Source organism: Lynx canadensis, chromosome A2 (genome assembly GCF_007474595.2).
Source record: "Lynx canadensis isolate LIC74 chromosome A2, mLynCan4.pri.v2, whole genome shotgun sequence".
Taxonomy (NCBI): domain Eukaryota; kingdom Metazoa; phylum Chordata; class Mammalia; order Carnivora; family Felidae; genus Lynx; species Lynx canadensis.
Window position 1 is genome coordinate 5,622,369 of NC_044304.2, and position 25,902 is coordinate 5,648,270.

The 25,902-nt window shown below is 51.0% G+C and overlaps 2 long non-coding RNA genes across 4 annotated transcripts; one reads left to right on the forward strand and one right to left on the reverse strand.

Moving 5' to 3' along the window:
* Positions 1-25,744, reverse strand: LOC115502939. 2 transcript variants are annotated; one of them, XR_003965247.1, is made up of 5 exons: positions 25,583-25,744; positions 24,938-25,069; positions 21,422-21,563; positions 884-1,077; positions 1-438 (listed from the first exon to the last, which is right to left on the reverse strand). It is a non-coding gene; the product is annotated as an uncharacterized LOC115502939 (long non-coding RNA). The 2 variants fall into 2 exon arrangements; XR_004342882.1 differs by lacking the exons at positions 1-438; positions 884-1,077 and adding an exon at positions 11,168-11,332.
* LOC115502932 lies at positions 11,264-17,149 on the forward strand. 2 transcript variants are annotated; one of them, XR_003965243.1, is made up of 4 exons: positions 11,264-11,352; positions 11,713-11,890; positions 12,311-16,007; positions 16,248-17,149. It is a non-coding gene; the product is annotated as an uncharacterized LOC115502932 (long non-coding RNA). The 2 variants fall into 2 exon arrangements; XR_003965240.1 differs by lacking the exon at positions 16,248-17,149 and having other exon boundaries at positions 12,311-16,118.
* Positions 25,745-25,902: the final 158 nt, after the last annotated feature.

Here is a 25,902-nt window from a genome sequence, read left to right on the forward strand (position 1 = left end):
TTTTGTCCTGATTCTTTCTTATGTTTATTAAGACTTTTTTTTCTGGGCAGTTCAATTTTCCCAGCAAAACTGGGGGGAAGGTACAGAGATCTCCCATATACCCTTTGCCCCAAATGGATATTTGCCCCAAATGGATATTCCCTGGTTATCAACATCCCGCACCAAAGGGTGCATTTGTTACCATCGACGGGCCTGTGCTGACAGCATTGTCATCCAAAGTCCATAGTTTACGTTCGGGTCCACTCCTGGTGTTGGACGTTTTATGGGTTTGAGCAAATGCTTGATGACCTGTACCCATCATTATGGCCTCATACAGAGTACCTCACTGCCCTGAAAATCCTCTGTGCTCCAAGCATGTCTTGTGTATCAGGACGTCTTGACAGCTGGCGCCTACCTGATCATGGAAGGACTGAGTGCCCCTCCCGGGGCTGGCAGATCCTAGAGAGAGCAAATGAGTCGTGAGTGCACCTTCCGCAGGCAAAGCGGCCAGTCCGGAGCCCGCACCCAGACCCTCTCCTTTATGGGGCTCTCACACTCAGGGCCACTGTCCCGGCCCTGATCATCCCAGAGCCAGGTGTCAGACCACTAAGAGACAAGCCCTGTACCCCGGAGCCTGCGGAAATTATGCAAACTAGCCAGTCCTGAGCCACACGGGCCGCCTCACCCATTCCCTCCCGCGGACACCAGACTACAGGCTCTCACCCACCTTTTCCCCTCACTCCCTCTGCCTCCTGGCCAAGCACCACACGGTGCTTCCCCCTGTGGCCCTGTGAGGATGGCGTGCCCCCTCCTCTTGACATCTGTGAGTAGCAAAGTATCTTTTTCATGACAATCGTCTCCTGGTCTAGTGGCCTCACCACCCCTGAATAGGCATAAAACCTACATTTTAAAGCAAATGCCAAGCGATGTGCAGAGAGCTGGAGACAGAGGGCAGATAATAGATGTACCGTGCCCTTGTGACGCTCACCGCCGGGGGGACTTTCACAGGATGCACGGTCTGCATTCTAGAGGAACGTCCACACACAGGCTGTGGGGATGCACAGGGCACCCCACCGGGGCTCCAGAGAGAAGGGAGACCTGAAGGGCAAGCAGGTGTTAGAGGTCAGACAGAGCAGGACGCCAGAGGGACCTGCCAAGTGTAGGCTGGCTGGGGCGGGAGGAGACAGTCTATTCGTGGCCTCGTGTACCGAGCCAAGAAGGGTGACCTTCCTCGAAAAGGCACTGGGGAGCTGCTGAGGGATTCAGCCAGGGGAGGACTGCGGTCAGCCCTGTATCTGAGCTTTGCCAAGGTCATGTGGAAGACGCAGTGTGCGACACGGGTCCGGGAAAGAGTAGCCTCAAGACTAACACCTTGTCGAGGCGTCTGGGTGGCTCGGTTGAGCGTCCGACTTCAGCTCGGGTCCGGTCATGATCTCGCGTTCGTGGGTTCGAGCCCCGCCATCGGGTTCTGTGCTGACAGCTCAGAGCCTGGAGCCTGCTTCGGATTCTGTGTCTCCCTCTCTCTGCCGCTCTGTCTCCCTCTTTTTAAAAAATAAATAAACATTTTAAAAAATTAAAAAAAAAAAAAAAGATTAACGCTTGTCTTCCCATGAGGGCTGGAGGAAGACCCTTTCCATGCTCTAAACAGCAAGAAATACAGGAAATGTTTACCAAGATCTACTGGGTGCCAAGTTGAGTAGTTACAACACCTGACAAGACAGACTTAGTCCCTACTGCCATGGAGATGTTTTAGTTTTATTTTTCTAACAATGACTTTACAATGGCATCTGATGAATGCTGAGATGACACAATACAGGGACCCGGAAAAGAGAAAAAAACCAAATAACTAAAATCAGAAATGAAAATGGGGGAGGGGTGCCTGGCTGGCTCGGTTGGTAGAGCACGTGACTCTTGATCTTGGGGTTGCGAGTTCAAGTCCCGTGTGGAACGTAAAGATTCGGTAAAAATAAATAAATTATAGATAGGTAGATAGATAGATAGATATTAAAAAAAGAAAATGGGGGACACAACTACTAGCCTTACAGAAGTTTTTAAAAAGAATTAGAAGAGAACATTATGAACAATTACACACCAACTGATTAGACGATACAAATGAAATGAGCCAATTGCTAGAAACAAACTACCCAATCTGACTCAAGAATAGAAAAGCTGAAAAGGGCTATCACTAGCAAGGAGATCGAATCAGCAATCAAAACCCCCCCCCACAAAGGAAAAAATCCCCCCAAGCCCCTGATTGAACCACACAGCCCTACTTATTTTCATCTGTTTTCCCTTGGTGGGTGAGCGGTTCTGCACAGCATTTGACCCAGCAAACCCCAGACTCACCATCGGGTGAGGTGGAGACATCAGGACTCGGGGCCGAGTGAGGGGCAGCGCCAGGCTGAGGGAGCTGTGGGTTCTGACGGAGGCCTGCCTGGGTGGCAGGAGGAAAGGGGCTGGTCCCGCTCCCATCAAGATGGCCCTTGGCTCCCTTTCGACTGGCTCTTCAGCGTCCCCTGCAATTCCATACGAACTTTAGGGTCTGTTCTCCCATTTCTGAAAAGTGTTCATTGGTGTTCTGATAGGGATTGCACTGAATCTGTAGACAGTGTTACGTCTTCCATGGACGGGGAGAGGTCTTTCCAATTACCTAGGTTTTAATTCTTTAAGCGTATTTTGCAGTTCTCAGCCATAAGTCTTGTACTCCCTTACTGTAACTTATTCTCAAGTATTTTATTCTTTTTGATGCGATTGGAAATGGAATCTTGCCATTTCCTTGTCAATGGCTCATTGCTATTATATAGAGTGCTACGTGGAATTTAAACACTTTTTAAAAAAAACTCCCTTTAGCATACAGCGTTCTCTTAGTTTCAGGTATACAATATAGTGACCCACCCCACCCCATTTACCCCAGATGGGTGGCGACCCTTGGGCCTCTGAAAAGAGTTTGAAAAGCTACTGCGTTGGGGGGAGTCCCTAGGGTAGCACATAGAACTGGTCAAATTTTCTATTTCTTCTTGAGTCAGTTTTGGTGTTTGTTTCGATGACTTTGTTTGTTGCACTCAGGCTATCTAATTTGTTGGCATTTGGTTATGCATAGCATTGTCTTACAAACTTTTACTTCTGTGAGATCCAGAGTTTTGTCCTCACTTCCATTTCTGATTTTATTTAATTTTTTAAAATGTCTGTTTATTTATTTTGAGAGAGAGCATGAGGGGAAGGACAGACAGGGAGAGAGAGGACTCCAAGAAGGCTCTGTACTGCCAGTGGAGAAACCAATGCAGGGCTCGAACTCACGAACTGTGAGGTCATGCCCTGAGCCGCAGTCAAGAGTCGGACGCTTAACCAACTGACTCACCCAGGTGTCCCTCATTCCCGATTTTCGTTATTTCCTCTTTTTTCCTTACCCTAGGTAGTTTGTCAATTTTGTCATAAAACTGTTGGTTTTGTTGATTTTCTCTGTTGTTTTATATTCTCTATTCCACTTATCTCCACTATAATCTTTATTATTTCCTAGCTTTGGGCTTAAGCTTACTCTCCTTTGTCTAGTTAAGGTATAAAGTGAAGTTATTGATTTAAGATCTGTCTTCTTTTTTAATGTAGGCACTTATATTCCCTGAGTACTGTTTTGTTGATTTTTTTTTTTTTACATTTATTTATTTTTGAGAGACAGAGCGCAAGTTGGGGAGGGGCAGAGAGAGAATGAGACACAGAATGCGAAGCAGGTTCCAGGTTCCGAGCTGTCAGCACAGAGCCCGACGCGGGGCTCAAACTCACGGACCGCGAGATCACGACCTGAGCCGAAGTCCGACGCTGAAACGACTGAGCCACCCAGGCGCCCCCCGAGCACTGTTTTGTTGTGTCTTCATTTCCATTCATCTGCAAGTATGTTTTAATTTCCCTTGTGATTTCTTCTTTGACTCACTGGTGTTCAACAGTGTGTGGTGTAAGGCATCCAGATGGCCAACAGATCCACGAAAAGATGCTCAACGTCACTGATCATGAGGGAAATGCAAATCAAAACTACGATGACATATCACCTCATACGTGTCAGAATCGCTAAAATCAACAACACAAGAAACAGCAGGTGTTGGTGAGGATGTGGAGAAAGGGGAACCCTCGTGCACTGTTGGTGAGAATGCAAATGGGTGCGGCCGCTGTGGAAAACGGTATAGAGGTTCCTCAAAAAATTGAAAATAGAGTTAGCATATGATTCAGTAATTCCACTGCTGGGTATTTACCCAAAGAATAGGAAAATACCAATCCAGTGTGTATCGCAGCACTGTTTACAATAGCCAAATTATGGAAAGAGCTCAAATGTCCACTGATGGATGAACGGATAAAGAAGTGGTGTAGGCACCCCTGGGTGGCTCAGGGGGTTAAGCATCTGACTTTGGCTCAGGTCATGATCTCGCAGTTCACGGGTTCTAAGCCCCGCCTTGGGCTCTGTGCTGACTGCTCAGAGCCTGGAGCCTGCTTCGGATTCTGTGTCTCCCTCTCTCTCTCTCTGCCCCTCCCCTGCTCGCACTCTGTTTCTTTCTCTCAAACAGAAATAAATGTTAAAAGATACATAAAAAAAAGAAGTGGCCTATGTATATACAATGGACAATTACTCAGCCGTTAAGAAGAATGAAATCTTTTCATTTGCAATGACATGGATGGAGCTAGAGAGTATAATGCTAAGCAAAGTAAGTCAAAGAAAGACAAATACCATATGATTTCACTCACATGTGGCATTTAAGAAACAAAATAAATGAACAAAGAAAGAAAGAGACAAACCAAGAAATATACTCTTAACTACACAGAACAAACTGGTGGTTACCAGAGGGGAGGTGGGGGTGGGTGAAACAGGTGAAGGGTATTATGAATACATTTATCCTGATGAGCACTGAATAACTTATAGAATTGTTGGGTCACTATATCGTATACCTGAAACTAAGAGAACGCTGTATGCTAAAAGGAATTAAAAAGAAAAAGTGTTGTTTAAATTCCATGTAGCTGAGAATTTTCCAGGTTTCCTTGTGTCACTGATTTCTAGCTTCATTCCACTGTGGTCAGAGAAGATAATTTGCATGATTTCAACCTTTAAAACATTTTTTAGATGTTTTTATTTATTTTTGAGAGAGAGACAGAGCATGAGCCAGGGAGGGGCAGAGAGAGAGGGAGACACAGAATCCGAAGCAGGCTCCGGGCTCTGAGCTGTTCAGCACAGAGCCCGACGCGGGGCTCAAACTCACAAACCGTGAGATCATGACCTGAGTCAACGTCAGACACTTAACCGACTGAGCCACCCAGGTGCCCCTGATTTCAATCTTTTAAGATTCATTGAGACTTGTTTTGTGGCCTGACATAGGGCCTATATTGGAGAATGTATTGCATGCATTTGAAAAGAATGTGTGTTCTGCGGTTGTTTGCTGGAATGTTCCAAATACATCTGTTAGGTCTGCTTACAACCAATATTGAAAATGGAGTACTGAAGTCACCAGCTATTATCGTAAAAGGGTCTATTTCTCCCTTCATGCTGCCCATGTTTGATTCATGTTTTCTGGGGCTCTATAGTTTGGTACATATATGTTTATTTATTTTTATTTTTAAACATTTTTTAAAAAAAATTTTAAGTACTCTCTTCACCCAACATGGGGCTTGAACCCACAACCCTGAGACCAAGAGTCGCGTGCTCCACCCACTGAGCCAGCCAGGTGCCCTGGTATGTATGTGTTTACAATTATTGTATCTTCTTAATAAACTGACCCTTTTATCAGCAAGTAATGTTCTTCTTTGTTTCTCATAACAATTTTTGACATAAAGTCTATTTTGTCTGATAGTACTATAAATATGCCAGCTCTCTTTTAATTACGATTTACATGGAATTTCTTTTCCCCACTCTTTCATTTCCACCTATTTGTGTCTTTGGATCTTTGTGTCTGATGCTCTTGTAGAAAGTATATAGCTGGGTCAGTCTCTTTTCTCCTCTGTCTGCCTTTTCTTTGGAGGGTTTAATCTACTTATCTTTGAGGTAATTACTGATAAGAAAGAACTTACTCCTGTTATTTTATTATTTGCTTTCTTTTTTAACCTTATTTGTTTCAGAGAGAGTTCACGTGCAAGCAGGGGAGGGGCAGAAAGAGATGGGGAGAGAGAGGATCCTAGGAAGGCTCTGCACAGTCAGCACTGAGCTGGACGTGGGGCTTGAGCTGATAAACCGTGAGATCGTGACCTGAGCCGAAATCAAGAGTCAGGTGCTTAACCGACGGAGCCACCCAGGTGCCCCAGTGTAAGACATACCTTTAAAAGAAATAATAAAATAGGGGCCCCTGGGTGGGTCCGACGGTTAAGCATCTGACTCTTGATTTCGGCTCAGGTCGTGATCTCATGGTTTGTGAGTCCGAGCCCCACGCCGGGCTCTGCTCTGGTAGCAGGGAGTCTGCTTGGGATTCTGTCTCCCTCTCTGCCCCTCCCCCCTCATGCGGTCTCAGTCTCTCTCAAAATACATAAATAAATAAGCTCTTAAAAAAACGAAGGTATGTCTTACACCTATTTTTTTCCTTAATTTTTTCACTACTACTTTCTTTTGCATTTCATTGATTTTTTTTACAGTGTACCATTTTGACTCCCGCATTTCCTGTTCTGTCTATATTCAGTTATTTTCTTACTATTTACCTAAGATTACAATTAATATCTTCAACTTGTGACACTCCAGTTTGAATTAATAACCAGCTTGGCTTCAAGAGGATACAAAACTCTGCTCCTGTACAGCTGCTTCTCTTCCCCTTTATAGTGTTACTGTCACAATTACATCCTGATATATTCCATTCCCATTATCATACCTTTGCAATTCTTGCTTTAGGCTCTTGTTTCTGAAATCACACAGGAGGGAAAAAGAGTTGCAAACTAAAAGTACAAGAACACCGGCTTTTATATTTACTTATGTAGTTGTCTTTCCGGTGCTATTTTCCATGTGGCTTTGAGTTGCTAGCTAGTGTTCATTTCAGCCTGAAGGACTCCTTTCAGTCCTTTTTTTTTTTTTTTTTTTTTTTTGTAGGGTAGGTAGGCCAGCCACCGAGTCTCTTACCTTCTGTTTATCTGGGCATATCTCTATTTCTCTTTCATTTTTTTATTTAATTTTTTTTAACGTTCATGTATTATTGAGAGACAGAGAGACACAGAGCGTGAGCAGAGGAGGGGTAGAAAGATGGGAGACACAGAATCCGAAGCCGGCTCCAGGCTCTGAGCTGTCAGCACAGAGCCTGACGTGGGGCTCAAACTCACGAACTTTGAGATCATGACCTGAGCCAAAGTCAGCTGCCCAACCAACTGAGCCACCCAGGCACCCCTCTCTTTCATTTTTGATGGATAGTTTTACTAGAGACAGAATTCTTGGTTGACAGGTGTTTTTTTTTTTTCATTCAGCACTTTATTTTCTAGAAACAAATTTTTTAACGTTTATTTATTTTGAGAGAGAGAGAGAGGCAGAGAGAAAGGGAGAGAGAATTCCAAGCAGGCTCCATGCCGTCAGCACAGAGCCTGATGCAGGGCTTGAACTCATGAACCATGAGATCATGACCTGAGCCGAAATCATGAGTTGGATGCTTAACTGACTAAGCCACCCAGGTGCCCCTCGTTCAGTACTTTAACTGTCATTCACTGTTTTCACAATATCTGGTGAAAAATCAGCTGTTACTGACTGGAGACCCCTTGTATGTAATGAGTCACTTCTCTCTCGCTACTTGACAGGTTCTCTTTGTCTTTATTTTTCAACAGTTCGATTATAATGTCCTGGTGTGGATCTCTTCCAGTTATCCTGCTAGGAGTTTGCTGAGCTGCTTGCACAGATGGATGACCGTTATTAAAGTTGGTAAGTTTTCAGCCATGGTGTCTCTGAATAGTCTTTCTCTTTTTCTCTCCTGTCTCTGGGATGCCCATGACTTTTCTAAAATATTTTTTAAAGACTGTATTTCTTGTTGTGTGGGTCTCTGAAGCGTCAGTTCCTTTGGCTTCTAATCAGCTAATTGTTGGACAGAACTTTCTTAAATGCCTGAAAGAAGAAGACAAGAAGGACGAGGAGGGAAGAGAAGGAGGAAGGTGGAAGAGGCGAGAAAGAGGAAGAGGGGAGAATGGGAGAAAGGAAAGAGGAGAGAAGAGAGGAAAGGAGACAACGTACTTTCCTGTTCTTTGCAGACTAGTCTGGGTTGGGGCGCTCCTGCAACACCAAGCCAGGTTGTTTACCAATCTGCCTTGGTCTTTACTTCCTGCTTGTGGTGAGCCTGAATGGGGGGAACACCTAGGGGTTTCTACAGTCTTTTCTGAGCATGCATCCGGACCTGGGCATGGGAGGCTTTTCAAAACCATTATTTCCCCCAAGTAACTCCTCCCAAGCAACTCCCCCAAGTAAGCTTCCCCCCAAGTAACTCCTCACCCCAAGTAACTCTCCCCTCAAGTAATTCCCCGAAGTAACTCCAAGTAACGCCTCCCCCCAAGTAACTCCTCCCAAGTAACTCTCCCCCCAAGTAACTCTCCCCCCAAGTAATTTCCCCCCAAGTAACTCCTCCCCCCAAGTAACTCTCCTCCAAGTAACTACCCCCCAGTAACTCCTCCCAAGTAACCCCCCCAAGTAACTCCCCCCAGTAACTCCTCCCAAGTATCCCCCACAAGTAACCCCCCCCCCCAGTAACCCCTCCAAGTAACTCTCCCCCAAGTAACTCTTCCCAAGTAACCCCTCCAAGTAACTCTCCCCCAAGTAACTCTTCCCAAGTAACTCCTCAACCCAGTAACTCCTCCCCAGGTAACTTCCCCTCAAGTAACTCTCCCCCCAAGTAATTCCCCCCAAGTAACTCCCCCAAGTAACTCTCCCCCAAGTAACTACCCCCCCCAGTAACTCCTCCCAAGTAACCCCTCCAAGTAACTCTCCCCCAAGTAACTCTTCCCAAGTAACTCCCCAACCCAGTAACTCCTCCCCAGGTAACTTCCCAAGTAACTCTCCCCCCAAGTAATTCCCCCCCAAATAACTCCCCCAAGTAACTCCCCCCCCAGTAACTCCTCCCTAGGTAACTTCCCCTCAAGTAACTCTGCCCCCAAGTAATTCCCCCCCAAGTAACTCCTCCCAAGTAACTCCCCCCTCCCCAGTAACTCCTTCCTTAGCTCCTCCTCTCAGGCTTTCAGCACATCTATTGTTTGTCCCAGCTGTAATCTTGCCCCCCCCCCCCCCCGTGGGAGCACCTTGCTCATCTGCGTTCAGTGCGCTCAAGGCAGACCTTCCGCACAGTCCCTTCCTGCTTTGAGAGAGTTGCAACTGGGCAAGACAAAGGCCAGTGCCTTGTCATCGCCTCAAGGAACCCCCAGACGGGGCACACCAGGCACATGCGGTTCCTCGGGAACAAGGGGTTTCTGTTTCGTTTCGCTTCGGGGGAAGGGGTAGCCAACGACTTTCTTTGAAAGAACGGTAAGGGTAAAAGAGGTGACGTGGACGTCCCCCTGCAGCAGAGAGAAAAGGGAAGGGCAAGCACAGCGGGCACACGCCGCCTGGCACGGAAGCCACTCGCGAGGCCGTGGGGAGGCCCACCGAAGGCTCGGCTAGCTAGCGGCACTGTCCCGGGGCGTCCTCATCAAAAAGACACCCCGGGGGGCTCTGGGGCCCCAGCTGGCGCGAGCTGCTTATGTACGTACGTGGCCACCAATTCTTTGGCGGATTTCGCTCTCTCGGCGCGGCTACGTGAGTGACTCGGCCGTTTGCGCGGGGGCCGCTCTGCGCAGCTCTGGTTGTGAGCGGGTCACGCGTTCCTGCGAGCGTACCCCACGCGCCTCCGTGTCCAGCCTGCTCTCCCGGCCACCGCAGTCCGGCTTCCCGGCACCCTGAGGAAGGCTCGGCCACCCCGTGGGTCCTGAAGCTCCACCAGCTCCTCGGCACCCTCCCCCCACCACCGTGAGGTTGGCGAGGAAGATCGATCGGGTCACCGTTCCTCAGAGCCAACGCTGTGGATGGGCGGATGCGGGAGGCGCGGGGCTCCGGGTGGATCCGCTGGCAGGCCTAGCCTCCGGGTCCCGCAGGGAGGCCTGGAGTAGGGGGACACTGTAGTAGTCACGGCAGGTGGCTTAGGAGGGCTGGTGGCCGCGCAGCCCTGGATCTGCACGGCAGGGGCCTTGGCGTGGTCAAGGGCACTGCCGGCAGGGGTCAGGACTCTTGGACTGGGACGGCCTGAGGACCACACCGGCTTCGTGAGTGCCTGTCACGTGCCAGGCACTGTTCCAGAGTGCGAGGTGGTCGGCTGGCTACATGCCGGGTCCCGTCCTGAGGAACTTTATATCCACCGATGTGACAGCGGAGTCGGTCACGTGCCCAAGGAGTCAGGGCTGACTGCCGCACGCCAGCACCCCCTGGCCACTGGGCTGTGCGGTCCCTCGGTTAAAAAAGAAGGGACGGGTCAGCCGAGGAGCCCGAAAGCCCTGCGGGGCCCCAGGCTGCACCCGAGTTGACCGCAGCAGGGAGTCAGGACTGGGCGGCTGGGCGGCCTGGTGCTCGGCCGAAGCTGCTCCGCGTCTCTCCCACGGCTGCCTAGGGAGGCCGGTCACCACGCGTGTGTTTGGGTGCCGCGGGGTGGGGCTGTGTCCGGAGGCGCGTGGCAGCTTCTTCCGAGGCTGCCTGCCGGGGCCGGCCACTGCCGGCTAGCACGGAGGCAAGGCCTGGTCCTCCAGGGGCTCCAGGGGTGGGGCCCGCAGAGAGCTAAGGTGTGCCGACTCGGGTCCAAAGCCGACGGGGAGTCCTGCGAGTGCCGAGTCTGGATGAGGGGACCCGTTGGGTCACCTCCTGTACGCGCGAGCTCTTGTGGGCTTCGAGCTGAGCGATCAGTGCCCCTCCTCCAGCGTCACCGAGACAAAGAGACCCGAGCACCCACTCCCCCTGCCTCCTTTGTACCCCATTTTCTCCTCTCTGCCCATCTCCAGTGACAGATCTGTCCCTCAGTGTTTTAAATGTCGGTTTTATTATTATTCAGGTATGGTGAGACCAACAGATCAAGAGACAGTTGCCATCGGAAACACAGTTGGTGGGTGACTCGGTCGGTTAAGCGCCTGTCTCCTGATTTCGGCTCAGGTCATGATCTCACAGTTTGGTGGGTCTGAGCCCCTCATCAGGCTCTGCGATGACAGCGTGGAGCCTGCTTGGGATTCTCTCTCTCCCTCTTTCTCTGCCCCTCCCCTGCTCGTGTGCACGCTCTCTTTCAAAATAAGTAAACTTTTTTTAAACGGTTACTCACAGATCCCAAGAGGAGGGCACACAGCACACCATGCGGGGCCCCACGGGGAAGCACCAGGGGCTGGTAGGAGGCAGAGACGTGGGCAGGAACCTTTACTGTGGTTTCTACAGGACGAAAAGGCAAGGTGCTCAGATTCGGGATTGGCTACTTTGAATCATCTCGGTGGGCTCTGGGGTGGAGGGGCAAGCCTAGTTGTCGGGGACCTGGCCCCGGGGAGATCAGGGCAAGTGGACCCTGCCTCTTGGCACGAGGCCACCTGCTAGGCAGGGGCTCTGATTGGCTGCTTTGCACACATAGGTGCTGTGGCAGGCGAGGGCTGTGTTATCTCTAGGAACTAGCCCGGCCTGGGCAGGGCGGTCCCTCCCGGAGCAGCGGGGCCCCAAGATGTCAAAGCATCAGAATACAGAAAAGAAAAACTGGAATTGACACACTCCTCACCCCTCTGCTCTCACTGCCCACTCTCCCCTCTCGCCTGTCTCTGCAGCCGCCCCCTTCGGCAGTGGATGAACACCAGCGATGTGTCTCTGGTCTCCTCGACCCAAAGAAGCGCGCCATCGCTGACCCTTCCTGCCTCACTGTCCCCATCACCTCCCACTTCTGGACTCCTGGCTCACAGGCCCCTGGTGGCTCCGCTGTGGCTCCTGCCTGCTTTTGCTGCACAGGTACACCTGCTTTGCGTCCTTCTCCCCTCCTCTCCGTCATCTCTGAGACAAGAGCATTTTCTCAAGGTTCTGTCCCTGATCCCTTTCTCTGGGCTCAGGCTGAGGCCACACAACAACCCCCCTTTGGTATTTTAGCTGCTGATGAAAGGGCTGTTGGTGCCTCACGGGCCATGTATCCACTTGTGAATCCCTGGATGCAAAATTCACTTGCCCTTTGACATTGGCTATAAAAGTCAAAGATGTCTCCTCCTGGGGCTGGGGGAGAAAAGAACTGGGCCCGGGACACCTGGAAGAACATGGGAAGCCTTTCAAAGTCTGCAACGTGAAGCAAAGACTGGGGCTTTTTGGTCTTTTTAGGTGTAACTTTTGGGGGTGTGGGGTGGGAGACAAACATGGTCATTTTGTCTGCCATCATCTCAGTGTTCTCAGCCTGAGAAAGCCTGATGCACCCAAGCCCTGACCCCCAACCTTCACGCGAGTCTTTGGCATCTAGTGGGAGAGACAGCAGCCTCCGGATACAACACAGCTCGTACCCCAAGAGAGGCAGGTGCCAGCCCGACCGCCCAGTGGCCCTCCTGGCTCCGGTTCCAGAGTGCACACCTATCCAGGTTCCCTGTCGCGGCTACAACAAACGACCTCAGCCACGGTGGCTTAAAGCTACGCAGATTTATGAGCCTGCAGTCCTAGAGGGCACAAGTCCTAAAATCAAGGTGTTGGCAGGGCCAAGATCGTCCCGGAGGCTTTGTGGCCGATCTGTGTCCTCACCTCCTCCGCCTTCTAGAGTGGCCTGCACGCCCCGACTCATGGCCTTCCTCCTCCTGCAAAGCCAGCCATGAAGCACCTTCCGGTCTCTGCCTCTGCAGCCTGCTTCTGTCACCACTCTCCTTCTCTGACCCTCTGGCCTCCCTGTCCTCAGGACCCTTGTGATGACATGGGGCCACCTGGATAATCCAGGATCATCTCATCTCCAGAGCCTTAACCACATCTGCAGTCCCTTTTGCTATGTAAGGTGACATATTCTCAGGTTCTGGGGATCAGGACAATGGACATCTTGTGGGGGGGAGCATTATTCTGCCTGCCGCAGCACCCATGGGGGTCACACTTCTGAGACAGGTACCCACGAAACACTTCTTCAGGGAAGGGATATGTGGACCCAGTTCTGGAAAATGGTGGGTCACCCAGATGTGATCTGAAGGCCTTTGACATCAGCCCGAGAAGCCAGGCAAGGGAGACCCCTTTCCAGGCTCAGTTCTGCAAAGTGAGGGATTCTCACCCGGGGCAATTCTGCCCCCAAGGGACACCTGGCAACGTCTGGAGAGAGAGGTGGTTGTCACAGCAGGAGAGGAGGGACGCCCCCTCACCACAAAGAATCCTCTGGCCCAATGGCCAGTGCCCCTACAGCATAGCTACTCGCACCTGTCTCCTGGCCGTGTCTCCAAACCCCAAGGGGCTCCACCACCCCCTTGGAGGGTTTCTGCTCAATGACCTTTGGCCTCTGACACCAGTCCCGCCTTTCTTGAGAAAAGCAGTTTTCAGTTTCTCCTGACCCTTGGCCTGCACTGGGTACATTTGAGTGGGTTGGACACTCCTAGCTGGGGAATTTGAAGGCCCAGGAAGAAGAGGATGGAACAGGAGCAGTGCTTTCCACCCACCCCACCCCACCCTTCCCCACCCCTCCCCACCCCACCCCTCCCCAGGCTGACTGCCCTGGCCTCTGGGTCCCCATGCTGGGAAAGTGAGGCAGATGGTGTGCTAAGGACACTGGTCACTGGGTGGGGACTAAGCTAGTTCACTCACGCAGCACAGGGCAGCAGGTGACAGACCCGGGACAAAAGGAGGGAGTTGGGGGTGAGCTGTCCCCCTCCATCTCCTTGTTGCTGCTGCCCTGTAACACAGTCAGCGACACCCCTGGAGTCAGATGTGCGGTCACTGGGCCGGGGCAGGCGTGCAAGGGCCCCCAGCTTCGGGGGCCTGATTTGCTGGTGGGGGCGGGGCTAGAGGCAGGCCCTGCCAGAACACAATCAGCCCAGGCTAGGGTCTTGGAAGGGCCTGCTTCTTGTCCATTCGGCCAGCAAACCTCTGACACCTGCCGGGTGCCGGGCCCTGTGCTGGGCAGCGGGGGTGACAAGACTCAGCCGGTCCCTCAAGGGGCCACAGTGACCAGGAAGAGCAGGGCTCATGCTGGTGACTGCTTACCTGAGCTAGACCCCGTGCCGGGGGTCTCACCGCTGCTTTCTTCGTGGCATGGTGGTGGGGGTAGGGGGACAGACTTACTGCCCTTCTAGGGGAAGGGACGGGGCACGTTGGCCAGGGAGGAGTCTGGGCCGAGCAAGCCCCCAGGCAGCAGTACAGAGAGGGGGAGGAAGGACAGCATGTGTCCGTGGGGGCTCCCCTCGGTGTGAGACCGAGAAGACCCTTGCTCCTGGGGATAGGAGGGTCGCTCTGGGAAGATGGCCGGACCCCACTTTTACTCCTTGCTGCCCGTAGCTAATCTGGCCGGCCTCTGTGGACTTCCATGCGGCTGCTCTCTGGGCTGGAGTCCCTGATGTATGGCTCCCCATCCCCCCACCGGGGCCCCAGGTCAGCCCCATCCACAGAGAATGGGGTGTCCAAGCCCCAGAATCCTGCTTCCTGAAGCGTGGAAGGCTGGGCGGTGCCCACGGATGACGAGGGGCCGCCTGAGCTCCTGGGCCAACCCCTGCGGGAACCCGGGGGGCTGTGGCACAAATCACACACTTCCCTAGTGTTGTGGACTGAATGGTGTCCCCACGTCCGGAACTCATGTGTCACAGCCCCACCCTGCAGGACCTCAGAATGTGACTGTGTTTGGAGAGAGGGCCTCTAAAGGAGGTGATCAAGTTAAAATGAGGCCATCAGGGTGGGCCCTGATCCAGTATGACTGGTGTCCTTACAAAAAGGGGAAATTAGGACACAGATGCGCACCGAAGACCGTGTGAGGATACGGGGGGGGTGGGGGGGGAGGCGGCCATCTGCAGGCCAAGGAGGGACGCCTCAGAACAAACCAGCCCTGCCCACACCTGGATCTTGGGCTTCTGGCCTCCAGAACGAACCAGGAGGAAATATTTTTTTAAACGAGAAGAAGACTGTATTTAAAACATACCATCAGATACATATAATAGTATCAACCGTTTATTTAGGGGCGCCTGGTGTGTGACTCTTGATCTTGGGGTTGTGGGTTTGAGCCCCAGGATGGCGTACAAAGGACTCAAAAATGAAATCTTTAAAAATACAACCAAAAACATTTATTTGATGCTTTCAACGCGAGGAAACAAATTTGTTGTTCATAAACCACCCAGACCGGGCTGCCTGGTCATGGCCGCCAGAGCAAACGCTACGTCCAGGGTCCAGGACGTACCTGAGACAGCGGCTTATCGGGTGCCTACGGATGTGGGGAAGGAACAAAGATCAAGACAGACCCCCTCCTCCATGGCCATGGCTTCTCCACTCTCCTGTGTGGACCTGGTGCTTTAACTGCACTGAGGAGGGTCCTTCCCTCTAACCTCAACCATCTTAAGCCACTGGGCCCCAGTTGAATGGGGGAGTGGAAAGAACCCCCCCAAGAAGCCACCATGAGCCGATGACCCCCCACCCAGCTGAGGTCTCCTTCTCCACAGTGGTCCATGCAAACTTTCTCCTCCGGACGCTCCTCTCTCCTAGACCCCACCCACCTCTCATCTGCATCCCACTTGGTCTTTCCTACTGTCCATGCCCTTGGGCCCGTGCCCTACTCTCCCCCTCATTTTTCCAGCCTGGGGTGGAGGGTCATGTGCGGTGCAGGTGCGATTCTGTGCCCCACCTTGTTCCCGTACATCATGAGCTCTTTATTTAGCACCACGGTCCCAGCCAGTGGCCCCCCTCTGCCGATCTCTGGGAACGTGTGATCCTGCGCCCACTTGATCCTTCTGTAAAATGGGGCTAAGAGGACCCAGCTCAGAGGCTGACTGTGAAGACTGAACTGCATCCACACAGTGGTCCGCCTGGAGGCGGGGAGCCCCTCTTATTCCATACGGTTGCAGGCCTCCTGTCTTTTCTAGCGGACGTGCAATTCACCGAGCCAGCCTCACCTCTGGGCATTCAGGTTGATGCCAAGCCAAAGGTGAGTCACTGAAGTCCACGAGAAGTGTCCTCCGGGGGGTGCCAGGGTGGCCCAGCCGGTTAAGCATCCGACTCTTGACTTCCGCACAGGTCACAATCTCGCAGTTCCCGAGTTCACACCCCACGTCGGGCCCTGTGCTGTCAGTGCAGAGCCTGCGTGGGATTCTCTGTCTCCGCCCCTCCTCCTCTAGCTTTCTCTCTCTCTCTCTCAAAAATAAAAAAATTTTTTTTTAATTTATAGGAGAAAAAGTAACATCCTCCTTCAGACAGCCCTTCCACGGGTGACTCAGGATCACTGTGAGTGGTACGACCACAGGGGCAGAATATGAACCCTCTTCTGTGCTGGGCAGGTATCTTAAAATGGGTGTCTTCCCAATTTAATGGGGCTGCCGCCCCCGAAGAAAGCCAACGTGGGGGGTCCTGGCATGATCTTCACCTGGACTAGCCCTCATCCTTGGGCCTCGACAACTCGGTGGGAGAGCTGCTCTGAGGTTTGTTGACTCTCCCCTCCTGCGAACTGTTTTTGATCTTTGCTCCTTTGGTTCTTATCGATTTGTGTGAGCTTTTAATAGACTGATAACCCCTGGCTTGTTCCTATCACACAACTGGCTCTTGACACAGAGTTCAGGGTGCCCGGAGCGCTCCGAGAAAGGCTGCTGGGTGTGCTTTGGGTATTTTGTCTGGGGAGCTGGGAGGTTTGAAGATTTTTTATGATACAGGGAGTGTGGGTGTTGAGGGGGGGGGGGGTGCAGAACCTGGTAACAGAAACATCCATCCTTTGGTGCTCCAGCCCCAGCTCGTCAGGGGCGGGTGGGAGGCACCGTGCACGTGGACTGTGGCGAGTACGTGAGTCCCTGGCCTGCTCCCTGGGGGCTGGAGGAAGAACAAGGCTGGAGAAGCGTCGCAGAGGCTACCTCCCTGCCAGTGACTCGCGAGCACGAAGTCTCCAGCTCATTTATAAAGACAAGATCAGGGAAGCCAGCCTGGTGGTTTCTTAAAAAGTTAAACATAGCGTTACCACGTGACCCAGCCATTCCACTGCTGGCTGTACACCCAAGAGCGTGGAAACCATGTTCGTAGGGGCGCCTGGGTGGCTCAGTTGGTTAAGCGTCTGACTTGAATTTGGCTCAGATCTCGACCCTATGGTTCATGGGATCGAGCCTTGCACTGGGCTCTGTGCTGACAGCACGGAGCCTGTTTGGGGTTCTTTCTCCCTCTCTCGCTGCCCCTCCTTCCCTCTCTTTCAAAATAAATAAGTAATAAAATACATATATATGTATATGTATATATATATATATATATATACACACACACACACACACATATATTCACATATCTCGTGGTTCGTGGGTTTGAGCCCTGTGTCAGGCTCTGTGATGACAGCTCAGAGCCCGAAGCCTGCTTCAGATTCTGTGTCTTGCTCTCTCTCTGCCCCTCCCCTGCTAGTGCTCTCTCTCCAAAAATAAACATTAAAAAATTTTTTAAATAAATAAACGTTAAGAAATATTAAAAAAATAAAAGAGGGGTGCCTGGGTGGCTTGGTCGGTTAAGCGTTTGGCTTCGGCTCAGGTCATGATCTCACAGCTCACGAGTTCGAGCCCCGCGTCGGGCTCTGTGCTGACGGCTCGGAGCCTGGAGCCTGCTTCGGATTCTGTGTCTCCCTCTCTCTCTGCCCTTAACCCACTCACATTCTCTCTCTCAAAAATAAACAAACATTTAAAAAAAGAAAAGAAAAGAAACATTCACAAAAATCACTGCAGAAAACCCAACAAATACACGTGAAACATCTACAGGCAGAGCGAGAGACCTTGTTTGGCACAGAAAGGAAAAATCGGAAATCTTAAAAATGAAAAACAAAAGTGAGAGTGGCTACTCAGGTCACTGTAGAAACGCGGGTGACCGAGTGCATACACCTGGAAGTGAAAGCGATCGCTATGGGCGATACGCCAGGACAAGAGGGGAGGCCAGGCCACTCCGTGACCCCGGGAGCCAGAGCTACAGGGCCTTTCCTAGCCTTTGACCTGATGAGAGATAAAGCGTCCAGTGCCCTTCTTGCAGTGGAATGCTTACAGGTCAGTCAGATGCAGAGAGATCGTTCTGGAAAACAAAACTTGCCAAGCTCGCCCAGGTCAGTGACCCACGTTATCTCAGGTGGTGGCGGTCGAGGAGCCGCGGTTTTCAGACGAGAAGCGGGGCCGTGCTGCTCTTTGGGGCGTTAACGGCGCCACGTGCTCTGCCCAGTGCCCGCTCCCCCTGTGTCCCTGAGCAGGTGCTGCCACCTGCCTTTCACTAAGAAGCAAACAGAGGCGCAGGGAAGTCACTAGCACAGTGGTTCCTGAAAGACAGCCCCGCATCTCTTTGCCTGCTCCAGGGACGGGCCTTCCAGGTCAGAAATGTGCGCAAATGGGAACCACAGGGGACCGACACCCAGAAGGAGCCTTGGCTACCTGGTTTTCCAATTCTGAAATGATCAGGGACCTGAGCTCCAAACCGTTGCTCACCTGAAAATAAATGCTGCTGCCTGAGAAGAAATATAGCTTCTTATTTCTTTACACAACTGACCTACTCAGTACTCGAGATGGAATCAGACCGGAGTTGGGGCTGTGAAGTGCATGAGTGCCCGAAGGTTCTCTGGGCTTGTCCAGGCCTGCCCGGCCTCTGTTCTCAGAACAAATATCTGCTTTGGTGCCTCGGCTCTGGGAGCTGACCAGTGAACGGCTCACTGGACAGCGACACCCATTTCTTATGGCACCAAAATAGCCCCCACCCACTTTGGGAACCCTGTAAATGGTTCAGATGTCACGGCTTCTGCTGCGGACAGCACAGAGCCCGCTTAGGATTCTCTCCCTCCCTCCTTCCCTCCCTCCCTCTCTCTCTCTCTCTCTCTCTCTCAAAATAAACGTACATACATACATACATTTCTCTTTGGCTACAGGACAAATTCTTTTACATGCTCACTGCCTATGGCAGGTGTACTGGTTCCTTGAGGCTGCTGTCACGAATGACTGCGATCTTGGTGGCTTGAAACAACACACATTTATTCTCCTACGGTCCTAGAGGTCAGAAGTCTGACATCAGTCTTGCCAGACTAAAATCAGGGTGTCAGCAGGGCTGCGGCCCTTCTGGAAGTGCTAGGAGGAAATCTGTTTCTGGCCTTTTCTAGCCTCTAGGGGCTGCCTGCATTCTGTGCCTCAAGGCGCCTCCTCCACCTTCAAAGCCAGCAACGGGATCACCGAACTCTGACCTCTGCTTCTGTCATCACATCTTCTCTGATTCTGATCCTCCTCCCCCCCCTCTTGTAAGATCCTTGTGATTACGTGTGCCATGCAGATCATCCACAATAATCTCCCCCTCTCTAGATCCTTAATGCCATCCGCAAAGTCCCCTTTGCCAGGTAAGGTCACACAGTCATAGGTGCCAAGAGATTAGGACACGGACATCTTTGGGGGCTGTTATTCTGTCCACCATAAGAGAATTCACATACTTGTTCTGAAGAGGGCCCAACAGTAAATACTGTAGGCTTTGGGGGCCATCTGGCCTCCGTTACCAGGACTGGCTACACAATTTTCAGGGCCCAGTGCAAGATAAAAAGGAGGGGACTCTTATTCGTGTGTTATTAAGAATTTTAAAACAGTGGGGTGCCTGGGTGGCTCAGTCGGTTAAGTGTCCGACTCTTGATTTTGGCTCAGGTCATGATCCCATGGTTCGCGGGTTTGAGCCCTGCGTCGGGCTCTGTGCTGACAGCTCGGAGCCTGGAGCCTGCTTTGGATTCTCTGTCTCTCTTGCTCCCTCTGGCCCTCCCCCGCTCATGCTCTCTCGCTCTCAAAAAATAAGCATTATTAAAAAAAAAGAATTCTAACACGGGGACAGAGGTGCAGAGCCCTATGAGATTATACAGTTTGCACAGCCGTGACGCAGGCCCTGCCTGAGCAAATCTGCTTCTGTTATGGCCAGAGAGCAGCCATGGGCCACGTGCGGACAACAGGCGTCGTTGTGCCACTATCAAACCTGATGGCGACAAGCAAACTGTGATTTCCTCGTGTCACAAGATGCTATTCTGCTTTTGCTTCTGGTTTTAAGTCGGCTCCACGTCCAACATGGGGCCTGAACCCACGACCCTGAGACGAAGAGTCACACGCTCCACCGACTGAGCCAGCAGGGACCTCCTCTTTCGTTATCTTTTCAACCACTTAAAAATGGAAGCATCGTTTTTACGTACAGGCCGACAAAACCAGGTGTAGGCTGAACTGAGCTAGAATCTGCCAGCTTCTGGTCCACGGGATAAAATCCCGTCTCTGCCTGACTCGCCAGGGCCCTCCGAAGCTGGAGACTGGCATCTAGTCCCACCTCACAATCTGCATCCAGCACTCCTGACGGTTCCCGTTCCCTAACAGATCCCCCAAGACAGATCGCGCCTTCGTGCCCTCGGGCCCCTCCATCCGGAAGCCCCACGTCCCACGTGCTCCCACCGTGTTCCAGCTTGGACGCTGCCCTCCACGAGGTGGCTCTGTGCCTATCCCGTCACCCTGGCTGGACTTACGTGTCTGTGTGTCCTCCTCTCCTTCAGGGAGTGATGTGTTCAAGTGCGGGGGTGCAGGCTAAGTTATCTTTGGGTCTCCTGACCTCACGGGCCCTCCGAACTTAAAGTGACACCAAGAAGAATCTAGAACTTTGGTAGCTAGAGTGTACTCAGATTCCGACCCCTGAAAACCAAAACTATGCTTCTTACCTAAACCAAAAACCAAACAAACAAAACCCCAGAGCGAGAATTTCCTACCTTAAATTCAGACCAAGAAAATAAAGATCCCTGAGACCAAGCTGACCTGGGTTCCAATCCTGACTGTCCTTGCGAGACATGTGCCTTTGGACAAGTCACGTCCCTTGCACTTCAGACTGAGTCTCGATTCACCACGGCTCACCAGGCCGTGTGACTCGCCCCTTCCAGCCCATGAGTCTCCTCTCCTGCCCCTGTCTCCACCACTGGCCTTTTCTCAGTTCCTAAGTGTGCCAGGTTCCCACCTGCCTCAGGGCCTTTGCACTCGCTGTTCTTGCTGCCTGAAACATTCTGTCCCTGTTTGCCTGGTGACCTACCCTTCCTGCCTCAGCTGCAACCCCACTGATCTGGAAAGTCTTCCCCGGTCACTCCAAAATGAAGTCAGGCTCTCCTGCTACATGCTTTGCTGGCACTCTGAACCTCTGCAGACTGTAATTATTTTGAAATTTTGTAATGATAGTCATTGTGTGATTTCTCATCACTGTTAACAAGAATAGGATTTAATAAGTACTTTATGCCACACTCTGTTCCAAAGGGTCTAAAAGTGGGTGATTTCATTGAATTCTCCCAGTGCCTTCACAAAATATTATAATCACCCCCATTTCACAGAAGCTGAAGCTCAGAGACGTTAAATAACTTACCCAAGGTTGCACACCCAGTCGATGTTGGAGTTGCCCTCTTAAGCCTGTACCCACAGGTTGACTGGGACTTCCGTGAGGGCAGATGCCCGTTCTAGCATGGTCACTGTTGTATCCCCAGGGCTGAGCATCTACACCGGGTACACTGTGGGTGATTAAAAAGTATCGATGACCTAAGGGGCACCTGAGTGGCTCAGCCGGTTGAGCGTCCGACTCTTGATTTTGGCTCAGGTCATGATATCTGCTGACCATGTGGAGCCTGTTTGGGATTCTCTCTCTCCCTCTCTCTGTGCCCCTCCCCTGCTCACACTTTCTCTCTCTCTCTCTCTCTCAAAATAAATAAAATAAATTAAAAAAAAAAAAAACTTTCGATGACCTAAAAGAAACAACACCCCAGTAGCAACGAGCATTCCAAGTGCCCAGATCTTGGTTTCTTTTTATCTTATTTTTATTTTTTATTTCTGTAACATTTATTTATTTTTGAGAGAGAGAGAGACAGAGTGAAAGCAGGGGACGAGCAGAGAGAGGGAGACAGAATCGGAAGCAGGCTCCAGGCCCTGAGCTGTCAGCACAGAGCCCAATGCGGGGCTCGAACCCACAGACTGCGAGATCATGACCTGAGCTGAAGTCGGACGCCCAACTGACTGAGCCACCCAGGTGCCCCCAGATCTTGGTTTCTAACACTACTCTCTAATAAAAGGAACCAGGCTGGGAGAAATGACTGATTCTAGGACTGGGGCAGGAAATATGTGAGATAAACCTGAGGCAGCCTGTAGTACCAGAGAGTAAGGAAGTGCTCCCAAGAAAACCAAAAAACCCCAAACCAAATACACAGACGGGAATGTGTCGAGGAACCACAGGAGCCAACTGAAAGCACCCTCAATGGCCAAAGCTGGAATAATTCAAATAAAATAAAGTAGTATTGGGTTATAGCCCAGAGAATAAAATAAATATCTAGAGATCACACTGATATAATCACATAATGCATAAGCTGGGGGCGCCTGGGTGGCTCAGTCAGTTAAGCTTAGTCTGACTTCAGCTCAGGTCGTGATCTCGCGGTTTGTGAGTTCGAGCCCCGCGTCAGGCTCTGTGCTGACAGCTCGGAGCCTGGAGCCTGTTTCGGATTCTGTGTCTCCCTGTCTCTCTGCCCCTCCCCCGCTCACACTCTGTTTCTCCCTCAAAAATAATAAATACACATTAAAAACGTAATGAGGGGTGGGAGGGAGGGGAGGGTGGGTGATGGGTATTGAGGAGGGCACCTTTTGGGATGAGCACTGGGTGTTGTATGGAAACCAATTTGTCAATAAATTTCATATATAAAAAAAATAATAAATAAAAAAAAAACAAAAAAAAAAAACAAAAAAACGTAATGAATAAGCTGACAAATCAGGGAGAGAAGAGAAATCTCCCATGCAGAATTCCACAGAATTTACATAGATACCTCACTTAAGGAAGGGGATGTACCTCTTCGCTCTTTAGGTATGTGCTGCACACAGTGACTTTCTTCCAAAGTATACAGTACAGAGAGGGAGGGGGAAGTAACTTTATAGTGGACAAACCTGACAAACGCTACCTTGGCCCACGATCAAGGCCAACATCAACAGGCACAGAACACGATGGGAGTATATACCTTTGATGGGATGTGATGAGAGTTACACCTTACATCTGTGGTCTTCCTTCCCCACAAACCCCATCCCAGTCTTACCACAAGGAAAACACCAGATAAATTCCGACAGGGGAGCATTCTACAATACCTGATCAGTCCTTCTCAAAATCATCAAAAACAAGAGAAGTCTGAGAATCTGCCATAGCCAAGAGGAGCCTAAAGAAACAGGGCGCCTGGGTGGCTCAGTCGGTTGAGCGACCGACTTTGGCTCGGGTCATGATCTCACGGTTTGTGAGTTCGAGCCCCGAGTCGGGCTCTGTGCTGACAGCTGGGAGCCTGGAGCCTGCTTCGGATTCTGTGTCTCCCTCTCTCTCTGCCCCTCCCCACTCATGCTCTGTCTCAGAAATAAACTTTAAAAAAAAATTAAAAAAAAAAAAAAAGCAGGGCATCTCAGTGAATAGGATCGTTAAAAGTTCTCATTGCAACAGCAACAAGATATTTGTAATTACGGGTGTTAACTAATTGTAGTAATTATCTTATGTTATACACATACACCAAATCGTTACGCTGCACATCTAAAACTAATAGTGTTACATGTCAATTATAACTCCAAAAAAAAGGAAGAAAAAAAAAAAACAGAGTACCAGGACAACCAAAAGTAATGTGTCATCCTGCATGGGATTCTGGATGTTAAGTAAAAAACAAGGAAATCTAGTAAACTATGAACTTTGGTTGACATGTATCCCTACGGCTTCGTCAATCCTAACAAATGCATCATGCTAATGAAAGATGTTACTAACAGGAGTAACTGGGTGTGGGGAAAACGGTAACTCTGTACTTTCAAATATTTCCGTAAATCTCAAACTGTTCCAAAAGACAAAGTCTATTCATGAGAATGATAACAAGGCATAGATGAATAAATGAAGGATTTCATTCTTCACCATGGCGACAATGATTAAAACTCCCATCTCGGGGCGCCTGGGTGACTCAGTCAGTTAAGCACCCGACTTCAGCTCAGGTCGTGAGCTCACGGTTTGTGGGTTCGAGCCCCACGTTGGCTTCTGTGCTGACAGCTCAGAGCCTGGAGCCTGCTTCGGATTCTGGGTCTTCCTCTCTCTCTGCCCCTCCCCTGCTCGTGCTCTGTCTCTGTCTCTCTCTCTCTCGAAACTAAATAAACGTTAAAAAAAAAAATTAGGGGCGCCTGGGTGGCGCAGTCGGTTAAGCGTCCGACTTCAGCCAGGTCACGATCTCACGGTCCGTGAGTTCGAGCCCCGTGTCGGGCTCTGGGCTGATGGCTCAGAGCCTGGAGCCTGTTTCCGATTCTGTGTCTCCCTCTCTCTCTGCCCCTCCCCCGTTCATGCTCTGTCTCTCTCTGTCCCAAAAATAAATAAACGTGGAAAAAAAAAATTAAAAAAAAAAAATTAAAAAACAAACCAAAAAACTCCCATCTCACAGAGCTTTTGTGAGGATTACACAGAAGAATGCACATGAAGATTCAGCACCAGATTCAGAGAATACGCCACCACATTCTACTAAATCCATGCCATCCTCTAGAGGAGCCACAAGCTCTATGTCACTAAAGTAATTAATTTATTTATTATGGTACTAAATTTAAATTAAGTAAAAATGAAGAATGTTAAAAATCCAATGCTGTGGTGGCACCAGCCACACGTCAAGTGCCCAAAAGTCACCTGGAGCTGATGGCTACTAAATGAGCGGTGATAAAGAACATGCCCATCGCTGCAGGAAGTTCTACCAAACAAGGAACTAAACAACGAATGGCATAATTACTTGCTCAATTCCTGCGATCCCTCTGCACATGCCATCTTCTCAACCTTCCCCACCTCCCTCTTTCAAAGGGCAACCCCCACATTCCCCATACTCCCCTTCCCCAATGTACTTTTTCTTCTTACCCCTTTCCACCACTTGATGTGGAATCCGCTTCATTTCTTTTCTGTCTCCCCAACTAGCATTGCAGGGTCCAATGCAGGAGACACGTGCTTGCTGAGCTCTTGAAACACAGCCGGTCGAACCTGAGATGGGCCCTACGTGTAAGACATACAAGATTTCAGAGAGTTGTGGGGGAAAAGAAAAAAAGGATGTAAAAGACCTCTTAAGTTTTTATATTGATTACACGTAGAAGGAACATCTTGCACAGACTGAAATAAAACACATCGTTAAAAGTAACTGTTTTTAACTTTTCTTTCCCCTGACACAGCTACTAGAAAATTTAAATCACGCCCCTGGCTAACATTTGGGGCTAGCATTTTTGCCTGTTCGCTGCCCATACAAGTGACTGGCGTATAGTAGACACTCAATAAAACTTTAATGACTAACTGCTGAGCTGGGCCTCTGGGAACCCGCTAGCTCCAGTAGTCAACGCTGAATTAAGGCTGACCACGTCCCATGCTCCACCTCCTCACCATACCAGATAAGGAAACTGAGGCCCGCAGAAGTGACGTCAGTCCCTTCCCAACGGCACGTAGTGCGGAAACGTCGGGGTCGGGATTCGAACCCGGGTCCTGTCCCCACAGCCATGGCGCGCTGACCATTACTACCTGGCGGGGCGGCGGCGGGAAAGACAGGCGCGGGTCACACAGCATGCGCTCCACAAGGGGCGCGGCTCTTCGGCCACCGCCTTCCGCCGGCCTCCGTGGGCTGGGCCCCAGCCGGCCCCCACCGCGGCCATCGCCGGCCACCCGCGTCTCCGCCGGCCGCCGAGCCCTTCGCAGGCGGCGCCAGGCGGAAGTCCCGCCTCCGCCGCGCGCCCCTGGGCGCCGAGACAGGCACGCCGGCCAATGAGAAGCGCACCGTGGAGGACGCCGGCCAATGGGCGCGCGCGCCGGGGGGGCGTGTCCGGGCCGCGGGCCGGAGCGGG